Here is a 13,278-nt window from a genome sequence, read left to right as displayed (position 1 = left end):
AGGAGATAGAGGGAGGGAGAGAGAGAGAGAGGTTGTGGAGGAGAGGGAGAGAGAGAGACTGAGAGAGAGAGAGAGGAGATAGAGGGAGGGAGAGAGAGAGAGGGGGGGAGAGGTTGTGGAGGAGAGGGAGAGAGAGACACACACACACGCACACGCACGCACACACACACACACACACACACACACACACACACACACCTCTCCAGAAAAAGCACATCACCCCCCCCCCACACACACTGCACCTTCCCTCTCTCTATTTCAAGCACAATCAATATGTAAATGGTAAATGGTAAATGGTCTGCATTTATATAGCTCTTTTATCCAAAGTGCTTTACAGTCAGTAGGTACATTCACCCATTCACACACCGATGGCGGCAGGTTACCACGCAGGGTGCTGCCACACCAACGGGAGCAATTTGGGGTCAGTGTCTTGCCCAAGGACACTTCAACATGCAGACTGGAGGAGCCGGGAATCGAACCACCGACCTCTTTTATCCAAAGCGATTAGTGGACGACCCGCTCTACCTCCTGAGCTACAGCCGCCCCCATATACAGTATATATCTGTATATATTTCAATACAAAATATTGTTGACACGGTTGTTGTTGGAACTACCTGTATTTTGTTACAGTAACATCATGTTTCTGTTCTGTATGTTACAAACTGTTTTAGTTTTGTTCTCCCTCTGTCTGTACTAACATGTACTATGTGCTTTATACTGTAACTCACTATGGTCATGCTAATAAAGCCTCTTTGAATTGAATTGACTGAGAGATAGGGAGAGAGGGAGAGAGAGAGGGAGAGAGATGAGGGAGAGAGAGAGGGAGAGAGAGAGGGAGAGGAGGAGAGGAGAGAGATGAGAGAGGGAGAGAGATAAGGAGAGATGAGGGAGAGAGAGAGGGGGAGAAACTGGGGGAGAGAGAGAGGGAGGGAGAGAGACTGAGGGAGGGAGAGGAGAGGGAGAGAGACTGAGGGAGAGAGAGGAGAGGGAGAGGAGGAGAGGGAGGAGAGAGAGGAGAGGGAGAGAGACTGAGGAGAGAGGAGAGAGACTGAGGGAGAGAGAGGAGAGGGAGAGGAGGAGAGGGAGAGGAGGAGAGGGAGAGAGACTGAGGGAGAGAGAGGAGAGGGAGAGGAGGAGAGGGAGAGGAGGAGAGGGAGGGAGAGAGAGGAGAGAGACTGAGGGAGAGAGGAGAGAGACTGAGGGAGAGAGAGGAGAGGGAGAGGAAGAGAGGGAGAGGAGGAGAGGGAGGGAGAGAGACTGAGGGAGAGAGAGGAGAGGGAGAGAGACTGAGGGAGAGAGAGGAGAGGGAGGGAGAGAGAGGAGAGAAGGAGGAGGAGAGGGAGGGAGAGAGAGGAGAGGGGGGAGAGAGAGAGACTGAGGGAGAGAGACTGAGGGAGAGAGAGGAGAGGGAGAGAGACTGAGGGAGAGAGACTGAGGGAGAGAGAGAGAGACTGAGGGAGAGAGAGGAGAGGGAGAGGAGAGGGAGAGAGACTGAGGGAGAGAGAGGAGAGGGAGAGAGACTGAGGGCGAGAGACTGAGGGAGAGAGACTGATGGAGAGAGAGGAGAGGGAGGGAGAGAGTTAACCAATGAACCAGAGACACACCTCATGGGACACAACACCCACAGAAACAGATCCTTAAGAGATCCTTAAAGTCCCTGGAAACCAAAATCCACAAAAACGTTCTAACTATGTTATTTAGGGTCTTATGTTAGTAATTGTGTGCCTCCGAAATTATTATACATTACTTTCAACCCAAAGCCTTAAAATCGACACTTTTCTACAAGATTCTACAAGGTACTTCCTCATTGAAGAGAGCAGTGCGCGAGGTGCTAAAATGCAGGAGCTTATGACGTCATAAGCTCTATATAACCTTTGTACACGCGCGCAACTCGCCCTACTGTGTGTGTGTGTGTGTGTGAGTAACCTCGCGTCACCAAGCTGTGTCGAGCGCTATGCTGCTCTCTCTCTCTCTCTCTCTCACTAGTCCCGAGAGAGAGAGAGAGAGAGAGAGAGAGAGAGAGAGAGAGAGAGAGAGAGAGAGAGAGAGAGAGAGAGAGAGAGAGAGAGGGAGAGAGAGAGGCATAGCGTACACACAGCACACAAAGTGGGAGGGAGACAGACACTGAGCGAGCGCTGTCGGGGCAAAGAACGGACAGAGATCTCTTCCTCTCAGCAACGCGCGCACACACACACACACACACACACACACACACACACAAACCATCTCTCTCTCTCTTTCTCTCCCTCTCTATCCGAGAGAGAGAGAGACAGAGAGAAATTTCCCTGCTGCACTCGACTTTAAAGTCGAGCTGAACCCAAAAATGACTTTTCTTTTCTTTTAGTTCAAATACCTGGGTATGCAGTGCACCTATTTAATAATGTATGCAAACAAATCACAACAATCTAATTTCTTTAGTTTTTCACACTTTTTCACATCAAAAGTTCGTTTTTCAAGATTTCATTGATAACAGTAATTTACAGTTTGCTGACGTCACCTAGTACTATCAAATGTCTACCCCATTTCAACCAATCATTTCACGACATGCAGCTGTCAATCAAATCTTCATTTCAGGATCATTTTCTCTTCCAAATGAAGGGGAAAATGGCGCCTAGTGCCTGTCATCTGGCAGAGTTTCTAGCCCATAAACTAACTACTAACTTGAGCAAGTATGCAAACTAAATCAAACGGTAATGTCTAAGAATGCAAAGAAATGTAACTGGCTCGTTAAAACACGCATTCCAGGAATATTATTTACATTTATAACGATAATGGCGCGCGCCTCCGAGCCTGACAGCCTCCCTCCATTGCCTCATAAGAAGCAATGGAGGCCCAGAGAACTGAGAGTGTGTAAACAGTGTTCTTCAGGGGAAATAGAAAGTGAGGTCCATTTTCTCCTCTCCTGCCCCCTGCTGTCAGAGAGGCCTTCCTGCAACAGCTCAGAGCAGCAGTCAGCAGACTGCCCCCTGCTGTCAGAGAGGCCTTCCTGCAGCAGCTCAGAGCAGCAGTCAGCAGACTGCCCCCTGCTGTCAGAGGCCTTCCTGCAGCAGGTCAGAGCAGCAGACTCGTCATATCAGGGAAAAACGTGTGATGAACTGATGAAACTGTTTAGGTGAAGAACCACAATTGACAGACTCAGCTGCACAATATGTAGGCTAACACTCTGCCATGACATTAGAGGGAAAAACAATGAATTAATATGATCTGTTGACATGTGACTCCTGTATGTATTGTAACTGAAATCAATTGTATTTTATTAATGTTATTTTGTTTTATCAATTCTTTATGCTTTGGCAATATTGTACTTGAGACATTCATGCCAATAAAACGAATTTGAATTTGAGAGACTGAGGGAGAGAGAGGAGCAGAGGGAGAGAGAGAGACTGAGGGAGAGAGGAGCAGAGGGAGAGAGAGAGACTGAGGGAGAGAGAGGACCAGAGGGAGGGAGAGAGACTGATGGAGAGAGGAGGAGAGGAAGAGGAGCAGAGGGAGAGAGAGTAGTCTCTTAAAACAGACTGTCTCATCTACATCCGGCGAATGCCGCTAAACAGTCTGTACGTTACACCCCCAGAACATGCACAAGGAAGTTGGGAAAAAACCGACCAATCACGACACGTGTGTCCACGAAAAATGCGGCATATTGGATTCAGATTGGCCTAATGAGCGGAAGACCCGCCTTTCTGCTTCCCATTCCGGTTGGTGCATGATTCTCCCCCACGAATTATAGACGGTATGGCGGAAGCATTTGAAAATTGCGGAAGCCAACTCGTCTGTTCTAAGAGACTAGAGGGAGAGAGACTGAGGGAGAGAGGAGGAGAGGGAGAGGAGCAGAGGGAGGGAGAGAGACTGAGGGAGAGAGGAGGAGAGGGAGAGAGACTGATGGAGAGAGGAGGAGAGGGAGAGGAGCAGAGGGAGAGAGGAGGAGAGGTTGAGGAGCAGAGGGAGGGAGAGAGACTGAGGGAGAGAGGAGGAGAGGGAGAGAGACTGATGGAGAGAGGAGGAGAGGGAGAGGAGCAGAGGGAGGGAGAGAGACTGAGGGAGAGAGAGAGGTTGAGGAGCAGAGGGAGGGAGAGAGACTGAGGGAGAGAGGAGGAGAGGGAGAGAGACTGACGGCCCCTGCACACCAACATGGGCGGTGAGCGATGTACTCACTATCGCCCTGTCAAGCCCTGCCCGCTGCTACAGCGTGGTTGGCTGCTCTTCTGTATTTCCGCCTTCAATTGGTCGATTTCGAAATGACCCCTCCTTCCCTCCCTGCCGTCTGTCGCTCGTCACCTTGCAAAGCATGCTGGGATACCTGGCGTCAGGACATCACAAACGACAAGACGAGAGGAGGGGCCAAAACCAAAATAGACCAATCGAAGACGGAAATACAGCAAAGCAGCCAACCACACTGCAGCAGCAGGACAGGACTTGACAGGGTGAGTGTGAGTACATGTGAGTTGATCATGTTTGGTGAGAAGGGGGTCTGAGGGAGAGAGAGGTTGAGGAGGAGAGGGAGAGAGAGAGAGAGAGAGAGAGACTGAGGGAGAGAGAGGGAGAGAGAGAGAGACTGAGGGAGAGAGATGGAGAGAGAGAGAGGGAGGGAGAGGGAGAGACTGAGGGAGGAGGAGAGGGAGAGAGAGGAGGGAGAGGAGGAGAGGAAGGGAGAGAGACTGAGGGGGGGAGATGGAGAGGAGGAGAGGGAGGGAGAGGGAGAGACTGAGGGAGGAGGAGAGGGAGAGAGAGGAGGGAGAGGAGGAGAGGAAGGGAGAGAGACTGAGGGGGGGAGAGAGAGGAGGAGAGAGAGAGAGAGACTGAGGGAGAGAGAGGAAGAGGAGTAGAGAGAGGAGGGAGAGAGAGGAGAGGGAGAGAGACTGAGGGAGAGAGAGACTGATCCCGTTTACATGGATTGTTTTCCTCAATCTGATTGAAATCAGTCGGATTATACGAATCTGATTTGATCTGTATACATGAACGCTAAATAAAGCGATCCACGTTCAATCTGCGTATACATGGCCCCAGCTGAAACTGATTACAGACATGCGCAAACGGTCTCTCCCACTACCTGCAGAGAAGAAGAGGTGCACTTCCGTCTACCACTTTTCCTGTTTACCTCTGGAAAAATGAATCTAGTGCTGCACGATTTGGGGGAAAGGTGAGATTAGCGATTATGGTGGACAATATTGCGATTTGCGATTGTGATTGCGATATAATAAACAAATGGTATCTAGGGATGTGCCGGCATGAGTTTTTGACGGTATGATAACCTTGGACAAAAATACCACGGTTTCACGTATCACAGACCAAAATACATGAAATATATTACAATTTAAAATATATTAAAACTAAATAAATAAAACAATTTGAAATGATGTCATCATGTATAAACTATGAAGAAGAGGATGTCATCATGTATAAACTATGAAGAAGATGATGACATCATGTATAAACTATGAAGAAGATGATGTCATCATGTATAAACTATGAAGAAGAGGATGACATCATGTATAAACTATGAAGAAGAGGATGTCATCATGTATAAACTATGAAGAAGATGATGTCATCATGTATAAACTATGGAGAAGATGATGTCATCATGTATAAACTATGAAGAAGATGATGTCATCATGTATAAACTATGAAGAAGATGATGTCATCATGTATAAACTATGAAGAAGATGATGTCATCATGTATAAACTATGAAGAAGATGATGTCATCATGTATAAACTATGAAGAAGAGGATGACATCAGTGACTACATTTACATGCACACAATATTCCACTATTATTGGGAAAATGACAATATTCTGAATTTGAGAAGGGTCATGTAAACAGCATATTCCAGTTGCATTTTCCGAATTTGCCCTTTCTCCGAATTTAGCATTTTCCGATTAAGACATCTGGGTTATTCCAGTATTATTCGGGATTTCGGAGGATTCTTTGATCATGTATACAGCGCATTCGGAATATGCGTCTCAATCAGGGGTTTTACCGCAGTTTGCGACGCATGTTGCCTGTTTGTGGTCAAATTATGTGTGCTAGAAAGTGCTAGAACAGGTGATATAATCATAATAATCCATCATCTCTGGCATGCAAAAAGAAAAGCAGACATTTTTGATCGGGAGGAGATGAGAAACATTGATTTAAAGAGAGAGTAGCCTATAGTGCCCAGTGCCCATGGAAGTCCACAATGCTTGCTAGCCTGCGAGGTAATAACGTAGGCTGCTAGCCTACTTTTTATGAAAGACTTGGATGCGCAACACCAAACCTTTCAGCAGCAAGATCCTGAAATGGACCAAGTGATGCTCGTAAGAATAGTGCTGCTCTGTTTATTCTCAACAGAAAAACTCTGTGGCTCCGCCTACCTGCATCTCTCTCTCTCCCCCCCTCCCTCACGTGTCGGGGAGGGCGAGCTACGGCTGCATGTAAACGGGAATATTAGTGAATTATTCATTTAGTCGGAATATTGTCATTTTCCGAATATGGCGGAATATTGTGTGCATGTAAACGTAGTCAGTGTTGTAGCCAGCAGGCAAGTGTGGCTGCCTGCCTCAGGCACAAAGAGAAGCAGCTTCTGCTTCCAGAAGACACTACCCACAACAACCAGCAGAGGGTGACAAAAGGAATACAAAACAGATCTGGCTCCAGCATGTATGTACGGTATGTATGTATGTATGTGTGTGTGTATGTGTGCGTATGTGTGTGTTTGCGCGTGTGTATGTGTGTGTATATGTGTATGTGTGTGTGTGCTCGCGTGTGTATGTGTGTGTGTCTGTGTGTGTGTGTTCGCGTGTGTGTATGTGTGTGTGTGTATATGTGTATGTGTGTGTGTGCTCGCGTGTGTATGTGTGTTTGTGTGCTCTGCTTCTGCAGGGTAGGTAGCACTGTCTCTTAGTCACCATGTGACCCCATGTCACTTTTGTGACCGATACACCCCACACACACACACACACACACACACACACACACACACACACACACACACACACACACACACACACACACACACCTACCTCAACCCACGCACACAGACTCGGCATAACACCACCTACAGTACTGGCAAACACAGAAAGTGGTTTATCTCTAGAACTATTTGTCGGATCAACTTCAAACTTTGTGAGGGCGCTTAAAGTTTTTAAAGCTTAAAATTTCGTTTTTTTCCCAACCTGGACCCTATTTTCCACACTGTATGTGTCTAAGGGACTTATCGTGACATAATTTTTTCAGATTGGTTGAGTACTCACCAAGCTAGCCTTGTTTACAGCTCGAGCATTATCGTCAAACAACTACCAGTGTAACCCAGTCGGGCAATTGCGCACCATCATTCCACGGTTCATTCTCAGTAAAAAGAAAAAACTGACAGCTTGAATTTCAGGTCGCAATTTTTTCTCTCTGTAGTGATCTGACCTGGGACGTTTGAATGCAAGTAAATAAACAAACAGATAAATAAATAAATAAATAAATAATTAGGCCAGCATTTATTTTTCAAAACGTGTAGCGACATCTGGCCACTGAAAGGGAATGGTGTCTATATGGGACTTGGCTTTTAATTGAAGTTTTATGGTATTAACAGACTGACAGTTCATTTCTTCAATTTCATCATAACACATTTTGTCAGCCATCTTGTTTCAGAATAGGATTTGAATGAATAGATGTCACACATGAGCTTTCTATTTCAATAGAAACTGAATCAAACTAAATACACACTTACACTTCCTCAGGCCTGGTTTCAACCACCGCACTGCATCATGGTCCACACTGTGGGGGAGGGGGGTAAATAAAGTTAGACAGCATCATCTCTTTGATCATGAACAAATAACCTTCATAACCTTCCATAGGAGGGATTTTTCCAGACGCCATCACTAATATCCTCCATTCAACATCAAACAATATTCCTCAGCTTCTAGCAGCTCTGTTCACACTGACTTCATGAATCAGAGTCAATGTTCATGTTGGTGCAGACCTGAGTCACATGACCAGACTGAGTCTGTACACTAACACGAGTCACTCCACTCCTGTCAATAATGTCTGTAACCATAGTAACGTTTACTGCAGACCAATATGGCGGCTTCCTGTGCTTTTAGTTTACTGGACACTAGTAGCACCAGTAATCAGAGGCCTCAGTTCTCTATCAGATTTTAATAAACCTCCACTGACAGACAGCGGCGTGGTTTCTCTTCTCCCACCTCATGAACTTTAGACTTTAAAGAAAAACTACATTTGGCCTCAAGACACAGAACTGGAGGAGCAGCTGCAGCAGGGCCGGCGCCAGGATGAAATGACTGAGGGGGCGGTTATAACTGGGGAGGGGGCTGAGTTTTTGTTGTTGATTTTTTTAGATTTTTTTTTAAATATATTTTTATATCGTAAAACATAGGTTATATACCCGCTATGCCTATTTCTGGACCTTTTAACCATAATAACCTCTGAAAAGCGCAATAACAACACAAGAAAGACTACTATTCAAAATCAAATAAAACATTTATTTCACAGCAGCAGATTAAGGCATTAATAGAGCTGAGCTTTGCATAACGTGAAATGCGGGACCTGTCTGGAGCACTCTGAACATATGTCTATATGAAAAGTCATAGAATAAACAATTGCTGCAAAAATCGACAAAAAAATAAACAAAATAATAGCCAGTCAGTGCCAGGTTCATTAAATTAAAGAAATAAAGTGATCAGATGCATTGTCTCCATCTTTCTGCTCATGGCATGCTGTGTGCTTGGGTGCAGCTGATTTCTCTCTCTGTGTGTGTGTGTGTGTGTGTGTGTGTGTGTGTTTTAATCACGTCATGATCACTACAACATGCAGTGAGGTTCAAATTTAATAAATAGCTACATCTCTGACACCTTGTGACAACCAAAGCACAGCAAATAGCGCTTCCCTGCCAATTCTGAAACAACAGAGCTATGTTTACAGGGGGTAGCCTACATCAACTTAAACTGATCAAATTTGATGAAGACTGCAGCAACAGCAGCCGAAACATGTCAGGTACAAACATTGCCTAACTGGCCTTTATAGATTAACTATTCTTTAAAAAAAGAAATTAAGTGAGGGGGCAGAAAATTGAACTGAGGGGGCAAAGCCCCCTTAGGCCCCCTTGTGGCACCGGGCCTGAGCTGCAGTGTTGAGGAGACAGACTGATAGATAATAACTGGAGGAGCAGCTGCAGTGTTGAGGAGACAGACTGATAGAAAATAACTGGAGGAACAGCTGCAGTGTTGAGGAGACAGACTGATAGAAAATAACTGGTGGAGCAGCTGCAGTGTTGAGGAGACAGACTGATAGAAAATAACTGGTGGAGCAGCTGCAGTGTTGAGGAGACAGACTGATAGAAAATAACTGGAGGAGCAGCTGCAGTGTTGATGAGACAGACTGATAGAAAATAACTGGTGGAGCAGCTGCAGTGTTGAGGAGACAGACTGATAGATAATAACTGGTGGAGCAGCTGCAGTGTTGAGGAGACAGACTGATAGAAAATAACTGGTGGAGCAGCTGCAGTGTTGATGAGACAGACTGATAGAAAATAACTGGTGGAGCAGCTGCAGTGTTGAGGAGACAGACTGATAGATAATAACTGGTGGAGCAGCTGCAGTGTTGAGGAGACAGACTGATAGAGAATAACTGGTGGAGCAGCTGCAGTGTTGAGGAGACAAACTGATAGAGAATAACTGGAGCAGCAGCTGCAGTGTTGAGGAGACAGACTGATAGAGAATAACTGGTGGAGCAGCTGCAGTGTTGAGGAGACAGACTGATAGATAATAACTGGAGGAGCAGCTGCAGTGTTGAGGAGACAGACTGATAGATAATAACTGGAGGAGCAGCTGCAGTGTTGAGGAGACAGACTGATAGATAATAACTGGTGGAGCAGCTGCAGTGTTGAGGAGACAGACTGATAGATAATAACTGGAGGAGCAGCTGCAGTGTTGAGGAGACAGACTGATAGATAATAACTGGTGGAGCAGCTGCAGTGTTGAGGAGACAGACTGATAGAAAATAACTGGAGGAGCAGCTGCAGTGTTGAGGAGACAAACTGATAGAGAATAACTGGAGCAGCAGCTGCAGTGTTGAGGAGACAGACTGATAGAGAATAACTGGTGGAGCAGCTGCAGTGTTGAGGAGACAGACTGATAGAAAATAACTGGAGGAGCAGCTGCAGTGTTGAGGAGACAGACTGATAGAAAATAACTGGAGGAGCAGCTGTAGTGTTGAGGAGACAGACTGATAGAGAATAACTGGTGGAGCAGCTGTAGTGTTGAGGAGACAGACTGATAGAGAATAACTGGTGGAGCAGCTGCAGTGTTGAGGAGACAGACTGATAGATAATAACTGGTGGAGCAGCTGTAGTGTTGAGGAGACAGACTGATAGATAATAACTGGTGGAGCAGCTGTAGTGTTGAGGAGACAGACTGATAGATAATAACTGGTGGAGCAGCTGTAGTGTTGAGGAGACAGACTGATAGATAATAACTGGTGGAGCAGCTGTAGTGTTGAGGAGACAGACTGATAGATAATAACTGGTGGAGCAGCTGTAGTGTTGAGGAGACAGACTGATAGATAATAACTGGTGGAGCAGCTGTAGTGTTGAGGAGACAGACTGATAGATAATAACTGGTGGAGCAGCTGCAGTGTTGAGGAGACAGACTGATAGAAAATAACTGGAGGAGCAGCTGCAGTGTTGAGGAGACAGACTGATAGATAATAACTGGTGGAGCAGCTGTAGTGTTGAGGAGACAGACTGATAGAAAATAACTGGTGGAGCAGCTGCAGTGTTGAGGAGACAGACTGATAGATAATAACTGGTGGAGCAGCTGTAGTGTTGAGGAGACAGACTGATAGATAATAACTGGTGGAGCAGCTGCAGTGTTGAGGAGACAGACTGATAGATAATAACTGGTGGAGCAGCTGTAGTGTTGAGGAGACAGACTGATAGATAATAACTGGTGGAGCAGCTGTAGTGTTGAGGAGACAGACTGATAGATAATAACTGGTGGAGCAGCTGCAGTGTTGAGGAGACAGACTGATAGATAATAACTGGAGGAGCAGCTGCAGTGTTGAGGAGACAGACTGATAGATAATAACTGGTGGAGCAGCTGCAGTGTTGAGGAGAGACTCTTTAAATTAACCACATAAAGTTAGGTAACGAGTAATGAGTGTGGAGCCTGACATCATGTAACAAGAGGCCGTGTGTGTGTGTGTGTGTGTGTGTGTGTGTGTGTGTGTGCGTGCGCACACGCGCGCGCGCGTGTGTGTGTCTGTGTGACAAGCGGTTGTCCGCTCCCCTTCTGGTTCACACTATTCAAAGCGACTGAATCCACTCTCAGATTCAGGATCAACAGCTGAACGTTTCAGTTTCATTCAAAATCTTCTCTCTCCATAACTGAACTGTGTGAACTGAACAGCATGAAGCTACAATGAGGATCCATAGCTGGATTTAGCAGCAAATACATAGCTATATCAGCTCGTATCATTAGCACAACCGCATAGTAGCTCCCATCGGCTCCACAGAGCTATCTACATGTATGTACCGCTTGCGACAACAACAACGTTAATTCAAGCATTTGAGCATAATTGCCGTGTCAGAAATTACATTTCCGATTATAAGGCTATCGTTATCGTCTGATAACGATGTTGTGCCGATATCATGGTGCAGTAGAGATGCACGGGCCACAGTTATAACTATTGGTTGAGTACTCACTGAGATAGTCTAGTTTACAGCTCGTCAAACAACTACCAGTGTAACCCAGTCGGGCAATTGCGCACCGTCATTCCACGTTCGCTATAGGGATGGGAATTTCCTGCATTTTCCTTAACCGTTAGTTGCGCAACTTAACAATCAGTTAATCGGTTAATTGTTAACGTTGTTTCTCTCCCCCCCCCCGTAAAAAAAATATCAAGTCTCGTCTTTCTCTCAGTTCAAGTTCTATTTAACCTCACAGTCACACAATAGCTGCATATCATTTATGTGACATTCATGGCATGAAAATAATAATAAAACTATAATTAGCCTAAAAACAATAAGGCTCACCTCCTTTGAACAGCCGCCAGTCCTTAACTCATTGAGTGGCAGCCACTTTTGGAGAATGGACGCTCCCAGTGCCAGAGTTTCAGAGCGTTTTCAGTGATTTCTCGAGGCCCACAGAATATTGTGTGATATTACTATGTAAACACCGAACACGCACAAAGAACGATGAGACTCTATTGTATCAGCAGCAAAAAAAAGTTTATTGATATCATTTTCCGTTCTTTAATTATCAGCCGGAGAAGATAGGTCAAAAACAGCAAAATCAGGCGTTTCTATCTAGAAGCTGAGTTATTGAGCCTTTTGTGAAATATAGCATTTCAAGCAAATCACTGACTCTGAAACTAATATTTTCTGACCTGAAACATCTGAACAGTAATTTCCTTCAATAAACGGCACTCACACCCCCCTCAACTCCAAACTCCTCGTCCGTGGGAGTGTCTCTGGTGGCTTTGCTCGCTCTGCTGGCTGGCAGTGGCTGCTGCGTGTGTCAAGTGAGTCTCTGCTGGCTGCTATGGCAGGCTCTGCTGCCTCACGGATCCACGTTCAGATGGCGGCCGCTCGTCGGGGGAGTCTGGATGGGGCTCGCGTTCGTCTGCGTTTCTGGGGTTTCGGTTGTGAGCTGGGATGAAGCTGCGTCCGATTATAGGCTTTCTGCTGCGCGTTTCAAAGTGCCTGCACCCAGTCTATTTTCGGAGCGCTCAGCCTTGTGCTCCCAGCGCGACACTGAAAAGCAGGCTTTTTCTGCTTTTTTTCCCTCAACTTTCTCTAATCTGGAGAGCACTGTCGCCACCTAATGGGTCTGTAAAATAGGTTATACACATTCAATAGCTCCCATATTTTTATAGGAGATGTAATAGGCTTAGATCCACGTCCCACCATCAAAAAACGCAATTGACGACTTTAGTTGTCATTGGCACTGAACGTTACTTTTTCAATTGACGACTTTAGTCGTCATATGCACTCAATGAGTTAATAGTAATTTCAGCAAAGGGGGACGTTATCGCCTGGTTCAATAAACTTCATGAAATCCCTCACCGTCCACCACGCTTCTTTTCCACCATAAAGCAAGGCTTCTCTGTTATTGTCTCTAGTCTGCACGCACGATGCCTGCTTCAATCGCCTAGTATTAATATTTAGCTATCACTTTTATGAGTGACAGCGTCCACAATCAGCGTCCAGCGATAGTGGAACGTAACGTGACGTTGAGCGATGCTCGTCGGGGAATCATAAATTGCCCCTGGAGTTGAATTTTGAGAACGGCGTCGCA

General features: G+C 45.9%; 2 protein-coding genes across 2 annotated transcripts in view; both read right to left on the bottom strand.

Annotated features, from left to right (window-relative positions):
* The window catches only part of LOC310791528 (uncharacterized protein), a 220,712-nt gene that overhangs the window by 149,814 nt on the left and 57,620 nt on the right, over positions 1-13,278 (bottom strand).
* The window catches only part of LOC310791111 (NACHT, LRR and PYD domains-containing protein 3-like), a gene marked incomplete at both ends in the record, with an annotated part of 70,088 nt that overhangs the window by 6,470 nt on the left and 50,340 nt on the right, over positions 1-13,278 (bottom strand). The gene's annotated exons all lie outside the window — the stretch shown is intronic.

The sequence above is a fragment of the Poromitra crassiceps genome, assembly GCF_964638095.1.
Source record: "Poromitra crassiceps genome assembly, chromosome: 16".
Lineage (NCBI taxonomy): Eukaryota > Metazoa > Chordata > Actinopteri > Beryciformes > Melamphaidae > Poromitra > Poromitra crassiceps.
The sequence above is the reverse complement of the archived record's forward strand: the minus strand, read 5'-3'. Positions and strand labels throughout refer to the sequence as shown.